Below are 11,317 nucleotides of genomic sequence, written 5' to 3' on the forward strand. Positions count from 1 at the left end.
GTCACACACTCACAACATATACGAACTGAAACATTAAACACCATAGCGACTTGATAATGTGACACTACTCTTCGACCCATGTGAATCATAGACCTGTGATACCATCCGTTGTGTTGTTTGAACGGGGGAAACTTCGAGCGCAAGATAAGAGGCACTGAGATAAGCATGCAAATTGCCTTATTATTATGGGTGCACACTTAATAATAACGTGGGGTGCATGCAAGTCCCAGTGAGGCTTATCGAGCGTGAGAAGAATTCTGCCTTACTATGTGTGAACTTGGTAGTACGTAGATATCAGTATGATACTTGACTTCCATCTCGTTTCGATTTCCTGAATCGGTCCATTTCCAACTATAGAATCATGAGTGGACGGGGACACGGACGTGGCAACATCAACATGACTCAGGCTGAGTTGACTGATCTAATCAACACCCGTGTGGCTGAGGCTTTAGCAGCCTATCAAGCTGGTACGGAATGAACCAAGTACTCCCTACTCTTATATCGCGTACACGTCTTTTCACTTCTATAATGTGCTTCCTTTCATCCTTTAGGTCAGCAAGTGCAACCTCAACCCAACCAGCCTGCGTGTACGTTCAAAATGTTTATGGACTGTAAGCCACAGACCTTCACCGGGACTGAAGGGGCCGTGGGGCTTCTGAGATGGTTTGAGAAAGCAGAGTCCGTGTTTGCTATCTGTAACTGTCCCGCTGGGGACAGGGTGAAATATGTTGCGGGTACCCTGGCGGATGGTGCCCTAACTTGGTGGAATGCCCAGGTGCAGTTGTTGGGCATCGAGGCAGCGAATGCCACGACTTGGGATGACTTTAAAGAACTAATCAGGGAGGAGTATTGTCCTCGGGATGAGGTCCAGAAGTTGGAAAACGAGTATTATTACTTGAAGATGGTAGGATCTGAAGTCGAGGCATATGTGAAGCGATCGTATGAATTGGCTGACATGTGTCCGAACTTGTCACGGCCCATGTCTCGGAGGATCGAGTTGTTTATCAAGGGGCTGCCTCCGCGTGTGAAAAGTCTGGTTACAGCAGCACATCTCAATGATTTGACACAGATTGTCCGTTTGACCCACAAGATTGTGGATCAAGAAGTAGAGAGTAACTCGTTACCACCGCGTGTTTCAACCACTACTACTGCTGCACCCACTGCCACTGCGTCCGCTAATGATAACAAGCGGAAGTGGAACGATTACGACAAAGCATCTAGTGCGGGTCAGACTCCGAAAAGGCCAGACAACTATAGCAATCGCAGCATCGGCCAGTCGTCTTCTGTCAATCAAGGCCAAGGGGGTAGCCAAAGTCAGGGTCAGTATGCGGGAAGGAAGCCACGGTGTAACAAGTGTGGCTATCATCATTTCGGGCCGTGTGGTCGGACATGTAACAGGTGTGGTAAAGCGGGCCATGAGGCCAGGGATTGTAGGGCCCCACAGCCCAAACTCCAGCAGCAACAGAACCTGCAGAACCAGAGATAGCAGGGACAACCACCCCAGCAGAATCAGGGCTTCAGGAAGGGGTGCTATCAGTGTGGTGACGAGGGTCACTTTAAGCGGGATTGCCCTAAGCTACACCAGAACACTAACGACAACAACCACCCGAATAACAACAATGCTGGGAACAACAACAATAATGGCAACAATGGGGGTAATGGTGCCCGAGGCAGAGTGTTCCAGCTTGGGGCAGGGGATGCTAGGAATGACGGCAATGTTGTCATCGGTACGTTTCCTGTAAACAATCATATTGATTTTGTGTTATTTGATTCTGGTGCCGATTGGAGTTATGTGTCCCTAGAATTTAGTCGACGATTGGGGATAACCCCAACACCTTTAGAAGTTAAACAAGTAGTAAAACTAGCAGATGGTAAGACGATAGAGGCCTCGAATGTCCTTTTCGGGTGCAAACTAGATCTCGTGGGTCAGGTGTTTGATATTGACCTTCTTCCCGTTACGCTCGGTAGTTTCGATATAGTAGTAGGCATGGATTGGTTGTCTAAGCACCAAGCGGAAATTTTGTGTAAGGAAAAAGTTGTGCGTATTCCTCTCCCAGATGGGGAGTCATTATCAGTTCAAGGACATCGTAGTGGGACGATGGTTGGTATTATCTCGGCCATGCGTGCGCAGCAGTATTTACAAAAAGGGTATCCTGCAATGCTAGCATTAGTTACTAATGCTCAGTCTGAAGAGAGAAAGATCGAGGATCTACCAGTGGTGCGAGAATTCACTGATGTGTTTCCAGAGGAGCTACCAGGGTTACCTCCTCACCGTCAAGTAGAGTTTCAGGTTGATCTTGCACCGGGAGCGGCTCCTATTGCTCGAGCTCCTTACCGGCTAGCACCTGGGGAGTTACAGGAATTGTCTAACCAGCTACAGGAATTGTTGGATAGAGGTTTCATTCGACCCAGTTCTTCGCCTTGGGGAACCCCAGTTCTGTTTGTAAAGAAGAAAGACGGGTCATTCCGTATGTGTATCGATTATCGAGAGCTCAACAAGGTAACCATTAAGAACCGCTATCCGTTACCACGCATCGACGACTTGTTTGACCAGTTGCAAGGGTCAAGTTTCTATTCAAAGATCGACTTAAGATCGGGTTATCATCAGGTGCGGGTTAGGGAGGAAGATGTTCCCAAGACTGCTTTTCGAACGCGCTACGGACACTACGAGTTTTTGGTTATGCCGTTTGGGTTGACAAATGCACCAGCGGTCTTCATGGATCTCATGAACCGCGTATGTAAGCCATGTCTCGACGAGTTTGTTATAGTGTTTATTGACGACATCTTGGTTTATTCAAAGAACAAGGAGGACCACGAGCGTCACCTACGTCTCATCTTGGAACTTTTGAGAAGGGAGCAGCTGTATGCGAAGTTTTCTAAGTGCGATTTTTGGATTCGAGAAGTACATTTCCTTGGCCACGTTGTTAACGAAAAAGGGATACATGTGGATCCTGCAAAAGTAGATGCGGTTAAGAATTGGGCGGCACCAAAGACTCCCTCCGAGGTGCGACAATTTCTTGGTCTCGCAGGATATTATCGGAGGTTTATTAAAGATTTCTCGAAAATCGCGCAACCCCTCACCTCGCTGACACAGAAGAACACGGCGTACTTTTGGGGAACGAAGCAGGAAGAGGCTTTCCAAGTTCTAAAACAGAAACTTTGCAGTGCACCGATCTTGTCTTTACCAGAGGGTATCGAAGATTTTGTGGTCTATTGTGATGCATCGATTCAGGGCCTCGGATGCGTGTTGATGCAACGCGAGAAGGTGATAGCCTATGCCTCGCGACAGTTGAAGATTCACGAGAAAAACTACACGACACACGACTTGGAGTTAGGAGCGGTGGTATTTGCGTTGAAGATCTGGAGGCACTATCTGTACGATACCAAATGCACCATCTACACCGACCATAGGAGTCTTCAGCATATCTTCGACCAGAAAGAATTGAATATGCGACAACGACGATGGGTTGAGCTATTGAATGATTATGAATGTGCCATCAAGTATCATCCGGGCAAGGCGAACGTCGTAGCTGACGCCCTCAGCAGAAAGGATAACGCACCTAGGCGTGTACGAGCATTGCAAATCACGATCCAGTCCAATCTTCCTTCTCAGATACGAGACGCTCAGGTGGAAGCGTTGAAACCAGAGAACGTCCGAGCTGAAGCTTTACGCGGCTCGAGGCAACGACTAGAACGAAAGGGAGACGGTGGTTACTACGTAACCGGATGCATCTGGGTCCCACTCTTTGGCAGCTTACGAGAACTTGTAATGGAGGAGGCACATAAGTCACGTTACTCTGTACATCCTGGATCAGATAAGATGTACCACGACTTGAAAACTACCTACTGGTGGCCCAGCATGAAAGCTCACATAGCAACCTACGTCAGCAAATGTTTGACTTGTGCTAAAGTCAAAGCAGAGCATCAAAAGCCCTCGGGTCTACTTCAGCAACCAGAGATACCCACATGGAAGTGGGAACAGATCGCCATGGATTTTGTAACAGGACTACCCAGAACTCAGGCTGGAAACGATACCATTTGGGTGATTGTTGATCGCCTCACGAAATCAGCACATTTTCTGGCAATCAAAGAAACAGACAAGTTTTCGCAATTGGCAGCAATCTACCTTAAGGAAGTAGTTTCTAGGCACGGGGTGCCAACTTCTATCATCTCAGATCGAGATCCGCGTTTCACTTCTGATCTTTGGCAATCAATGCATAAGTCGTTCGGTTCACGACTCGACATGAGTACCGCTTACCACCCGCAGACAGATGGTCAAAGCGAGCGCACCATCCAGACACTTGAAGATATGCTTCGGGCATGCGTACTTGATTTTGGGAAAGGGTGGGAGAAACACTTGCCGTTGATAGAATTCTCCTACAACAACAGCTATCATACTAGTATACAGGCAGCTCCATTCGAAGCGCTGTACGGACGGAAATGCCGTTCACCCCTCTGTTGGCTTGAGGTGGGTGATAGTCAGATCACATGTCCTGAGCTTGTGCTTGAAACATCGGAAAATATTGTTCAGATACGGAACCGTATGGCCGCAGCTCGCGACCGCCAGAAAAGCTACGCTGACAAGCGTAGTAAACCGTTGGAATTCGAAGTTAATGATCGAATCATGTTAAAGGTCTCACCGTGGAAGGGTGTGGTGCGTTTTGGGAAACGCGGCAAACTAAACCCTCGTTATGTGGGGCCATTCAAAATTTTGGAACGAATTGGAAAGGTGGCCTACAGGTTGGAATTACCTGCTGAGTTGGGTAATGTCCATGATGTGTTTCACGTATCGCAGTTAAAGAAGTGTTTGGCTGATGAAACACTAGTTGTACCATTCCAAGAGCTGAAGATAGACGACAAATTGCAGTTTGTCGAAGAACCAATTGAAATTATGGATCGGGAAGTTAAAGTTCGTAAACACAGCCGTATACCGATTGTGAGAGTTCGTTGGAACTCAAGGCGTGGCCCAGAGTTCACGTGGGAACGCGAGGATCAGATGGAACTCAAGTATCCACATTTGTTCCCCAAAGACAAGACAAAACCTAGCAAACCTAATGTTGATGCAACTAGTGAACGATATAACTTACCTAGCTTTCTCAGCGAGTGCGTACCAAATTTCGGGACGAAATTTCTTTTAGTTGGGGATACTGTGACAACTCGTAATTCGAACCTACCTTGTATAACGATACGTGCTTATGTGAACTATTATGATTATTAAACGTTATGATGTTGTGTTTTGTGTAATGTAATATATGTATGTATAGAATGGCCCAAACGCACAACATGATCCGACCGCGCAAGACTCACGAACGCACAACACTTACTTGAACGCACAAGGCCATTTGGGCCACATCCTTGTAATCGGATCCTAAGGGCGGCCCATTGAGGGGTCCGGCCCACCTCCCTTATTCGTACAACACACACCATGATGGAGTTGTTCCTCATTTGTTGCAAAGCACAACACACACACACGAAACCCTAAACTTCTTCTCTTTCTCTCTCTCGTTTTGCTTTGGAACCCGACGGCAAGCACACCCGTTCCATCGAAGATCAGTCCCTTGTTCGGATCATTCTCTTTTCTTAACCGGTTAGTGTTTCATTATTAGGTGATGTTATGATTCCATTTAATGATTACGTGTTGCTTAGATGATGAACAATGATGTTTATGTGAGTATGTTTAAGTGAATCGGATGTTACAATTAAGAACCGAATAGATGATAATCAGTTGTTATGTTATATGATTCGGATTGTTAGCTTGTTGATGTGCTAGTGTATCAGGTTATGTTGATATAATCGGCCACATGTTCATGTGAATCGATAGCTTAGTGTTCATGCTTTGATTAGGGTTTATGTGAATTGGTTGTAACAACCTGTTTTGATCGATCATTGCTAGAATAGAAGTTGTTAATTGATAAATGATAAGTTTGGAAACTGTCAATTGGGTCAAACGAATTGATTGTAATTGTAACCGAATAACAAGATTATCGGATGTTTAAACGGATCGCACAAGGGGCTTTGATCGCACAAGAGCCCCAATCACACAAGTCAGTCGGTCGCACAAGGTCAGGTCATACAAGACCTGATCTGGTCGCACAAGCCGGACGCATGTCACAGCCCCCGATCCCTAGTTCCCGGGAACGGGCGGCCGTGAGCCAGTTGCGGTGGTATCACGTTTATTTATCCAATTTGGCAGCGGAATTTTTCATCAGGACCGTAGTTAGGAAATATTTAAATCAGAGTAAACCACCTTATTTTATAATATCAACCACATGGGAAAAACCCAAGTTTTTATTACAAACTGAATTACAGGGATAAATCCCACTTTATTGAAATAAAACGCTTTCTTTTATTTAGGTAATTTTTATTGCCACTTTTCCAAGCCTTCAGTGCTGTCCAGCTGGCTTCTATTTGGCTTTCACATTTTGTTACCTGAAACGCGTTTTAAAAAGGTTTTGTCAGTGGAAAATACTGGTGAATGATCTCAGTTTAATCAAGAATTATTAATTCAACTTAAACAGTATTGAGGGCGATTACAATGTTTATATCTACCCAATTACTCATTCAGTAGTGTCAAGTCTGACTGAGGGTCATATTACACATTGGCTAACTCTTCGTCCAATGGTAACGTTACTCCAATTTTGTATACAAAACCCCAACATACCGGCAGTAATTGTAGAATTACAAAGACTCAATCACTGCTAAATTGCATTGTAAAAAGGTTAAGGTTTTTGTAAAAACTGTTAACAAAAAGGAGATTACTCACATTGCTATTTTAGGGTTTTCCTTTATGATTTCCTGGTGAATATCTATAATTTACACAAATGCACGTGTGTTAGTATAATAACCCAATTTAACATTAGCAATACCCTCCCCGAGACGGCATTCCAACGACTACGTCGGGCAAAACCACGACAGCCGTTACGGAACCCTAGATCAATCGGGCAGCGTATCTAATACGTCTCCAGGGGTTATAATACTTACATCGTAGCAGTACCTCGCTATTTTAGGGGGTATAATATCCGGGTATAGTGTACACTACTCAGAAATTAAGAAAGAAAGAAAAGATTTGAGCGAGCAGACTGAAGGCCCGATGCCTCCTATTTATATTGCTGAAATCGCGTCCCCACGCGGCCCGCCTGGGATTTGGGCTGGGTCTACGCGGCCCGCATTGACTTAAGTCAATGGCGTAGCTTAGCTGGGTCATCCCCCTAGGCTCAACACGCGTTGGACACGTGGCCGCTCCGGGTCACGCCACAATTCCGGACACTCGCGGCCCGCATGGACTTAATCCACCATGTACGCGGCCCGCTTGGGCTTAAGGTTTTGGCAAATCCTGGTTACTACTCGCGCGGCCCGCGTTAGGTTGAGGTGAGGTCTATGCGGCCCGCCTCAACTTAACTTTTATTGTTTTTATTTGTTTTATATAATATAATCTAGTTCGAGGGCTCGGTTTTCACATACGGGGTACATATAGAGACACATAGATATATTTCAAGATATATTAGGGTATCAGAATTATTATGAGGATGTCGGTTTTACCGAGGGTTGTTATATCCTCCCCACCTTGTTTTAGAGCTCGTCCTCGAGATCTACTGGAACAAGTGTGGATATTTCTTTTTCATTTCTGACTCAAGCTCCCACGTATACTCGGGTCCTCTTTTGGAGTCCCATTTTACTTTGACCAGCACTAGTCTTTTATGCTTGAGATTCTTAATTTTCCTATCTTCAATTTGTAGAGGCTTTTCTATAAACTTGAGTTGTTTATTAACCTCTATATCCTTAAGAGGTACTACGAGTGATTCATCAGCTAAACACTTTTTAAGATTAGATACATGAAATACATCATGTATTCCTGCCATTTCCTCTGGCAGTTGTAGCTGATAGGCTACCGGTCCTATTCTTTTAAGGATTTTGAAAGGTCCAATATACCTGGGACTAAGCTTTCCTCTCTTGATGAATCTTACCACTCCTTTCCAGGGAGAGACTTTCAATAATACTTTATCTCCCACTTGAAATTCTAATGGTTTGCGTCTGTTGTCGGCATAACTCTTTTGTCGATCACGTGCTGTTTTCAGTCGTTCCTTGACTTGAATGATTTTATCAGTTGTTTCTTGTACTACTTCAGGTCCAGATAATTGTTTTTCTCCAATTTCCGCCCAACAGACTGGGGTTCTGCACTTTCTTCCATAAAGTGCTTCGAATGGTGCAGCGTTGATACTCGTGTGATAACTGTTATTATAAGAAAATTCTATCAAAGGTAAGTGTTCGTCCCAATTACCTCCAAAGTCAATTACACAAGCTCTAAGCATATCTTCCATTGTCTGAATTGTTCTTTCACTTTGTCCGTCTGTTTGAGGATGATAAGCGGTGCTTAGATTTAGCCTGGTTCCCATTGCTCTTTGAAAACTTGACCAAAAATGAGAAGTAAAACGACTATCTCTATCAGAAACAATTGATAAAGGAATGCCATGTAAAGAAACGATTTCATTTACATATAATTTGGCTAATTGTTCCATACTAAAGGTTTCTTTCATTGGTAAGAAATGAGCTGATTTGGTCAACCTATCTACAATCACCCAGATTGTATCATTACCCTTTCTTGTTTTGGGTAATTTAGTAACAAAATCCATTGTTATCAATTCCCATTTCCAGACTGGCATTTTTAATTGTTGTAACAAACCTGAGGGTTTCTGATGTTCAGCTTTAACTTGGGAGCAAGTTAAACATTTAGAAACATATGCTGCTACATCCTTTTTCATTCCTATCCACCAGAAATTTTTCCTTAAATCCTGGTACATTTTATCACTTCCTGGATGCATCGTATATTTAGATTTATGAGCTTCTTCTAATATACGGTGACGTAAGTTTCCTAATTTAGGTATCCACATTCTCTTTTTATGAAATCTCCAAATCCCATCCATTCCTTGTTCTAGTTCCTTAATCATTCCTTTTAATTTTTTCAGTATCTTCCTTGATTACTGATTCTTGTGCTTCTCTAATTTGTTCATTTAAATCTACTTGCAGATTTAATTTAAGAGAACGTACCCTTTTTGGCTTTTCATAATATTTTCGGCTTAAAGCATCAGCCACTACATTGGCTTTTCCTGCATGATACTGAATATCACAGTCGTAATCGTTAAGCAATTCCATCCAACGTCTTTGTCTCATGTTCAACTCTTTTTGCCCGAAAACATATCTTAAACTTTTATGATCTGTGAATATGGTAAACTTACTACCATAAAGATAATGTCTCTAAATCTTAAGGGCAAAAATTATAGCTCCTAATTCTAAATCATGGGTTGAATAATTTCCTTCATGACTCTTAAGTTGTCTAGAGGCGTAAGCTATAACCTTTTGACGTTGCATCAATACACATCCATAACCTAATTTAGAAGCATCACAGTAAATTACAAAATCTTCATTTCCTTCTGGTAATGCTAATATAGGTGCATGGGTTAATCTTTGCTTAAGGATTCTAAAAGCTTCTTCTTGTTTTGGTCCCCATTCAAATCTAACAGATTTACAGGTTAACTTAGTTAAAGGAATGGCTATCCTAGAAAAATCTCGAATAAATCTTCTATAATAACCGGCCAATCCTAAGAAACTTCTAACCTCAGTTGGTGATTCAGGGGTTTTCCATTTCGTGATTGCCTCTATCTTTGCTGGGTCTACATGAATTCCTTCGTAATTCACTAAATGTCCGAGAAATTGTACCTGTTCTAACCAAAACTCACACTTCGAAAACTTAGCATAAAGCTTTTCTTTTCTTAACAAGCTTAAAAGTAAGTGCAAGTGCTTTGCATGCTCTTCTTTACTTTTGGAGTAAATTAGAATATCATCTATGAAGACAATTATGAATTTATCCAAATATGGCTTACATATTCGGTTCATCATGTCCATAAATGCGGCTGGGGCATTGGTTAAACCGAATGGCATGACAGTAAATTCATAATGACCGTACCTTGTTCTAAATGCGGTTTTAGGAATATCCTTTTCCTGTACCTTTAATTGATGATATCCTGATCTTAAATCGATCTTAGAGAAAAATCGAGCTCCTTGAAGTTGATCAAACAAATCATCGATTCTTGGTAATGGGTACCGATTCTTAATCGTGACTTTGTTCAATTCATGGTAGTCAATGCACATACGCATTGATCCGTCCTTCTTTTTGACAAATAATATCGGTGCTCCCCATGGCGATGAACTTGGCTGTATGAATCCTTTCTCCAACAATTCATCCAATTGTTTCTTTAGTTCTTGCATTTCGGCGGGTGCCAAACGGTAAGGTGCTTTGGCAATTGGTGTTGTTCCAGGTAGCAGATGGATTCTAAATTCAACTTCCCTGTCTGGCGGCAATCCTGGTAATTCTTCTGGAAAGACATCTGAAAATTGGGATACTACTGGGATTTCTTTTAATTCTTTTCCTTTAGTGTTAGTGATTATAGAAATCAAATACACTATAGATCCTTTTCTTATACAACTTGCAGTTTTCATCACAGAGATGAATTTTGTGGATCTAAAGGGTTTATCTCCTTTAATTGAAATCTTTTCACCTCTTGGTGATTTTAATTGAATTGTCTTTTGATCACATAAAATACTGGCTTTATTGGCTATTAACCAATCCATTCCTAGCACAACATCAAATCCAGCCAGATTCATTGGGTAAAGGTTTGCCATAAATTTTTGATTAAAAATTTCTATTCTTGCCCCTTGCAAGATTTCAGAAATCCTAACAGTTTCTCCATTTGCGGTTTCTACTAGACATTCTTGTGGTAGTTTAGTTAATGATTTATTTAGGAGTTTGCAAAACGAAGTATTAATAAAACTTTGGTTTGCACCAGAGTCAAATAATACTTTAGCAAAAATATCATTAACTAAAAACGTACCAGCAATGACGTCTGGAATTAGCTTGGCTTCGTCTGCAGTTAAAACAAATGCTCTAGCATTTCTAGGGTTCTTGTTGTTTGCAGCTGGGGTCAATTTTGGGCAGTTTGTTTTGATATGACCTGGTTCCCCACAATTGAAGCAGACCCTGCTATTAGCTTTCCTCCTGCAATCTTCTTCCTTGTGACCTGAGATTTTGCAGAAATTGCAGTATATGGGGCATTTTCCAGAATGCTTCCTTTTGCAATACTTGCAATAAGGTGCAGATGTAGAACCTACATTCCTACGGTTGAAATTCCTAGAACGGAATTCTTGAGTAAGCCTTTGGGATAAATTTCTCCTCTGATCTTCTTCCCTAGTTCTTACTAGTTCATCAGTCAAGGTATTAGCTAGTTCTACAGCTTCTTCTATGGTTTGAGGTCTAGCTGCCTTG

The sequence above is a fragment of the Helianthus annuus genome, chromosome 10 (assembly GCF_002127325.2).
Source record: "Helianthus annuus cultivar XRQ/B chromosome 10, HanXRQr2.0-SUNRISE, whole genome shotgun sequence".
NCBI classification, from domain to species: Eukaryota; Viridiplantae; Streptophyta; class Magnoliopsida; order Asterales; family Asteraceae; genus Helianthus; species Helianthus annuus.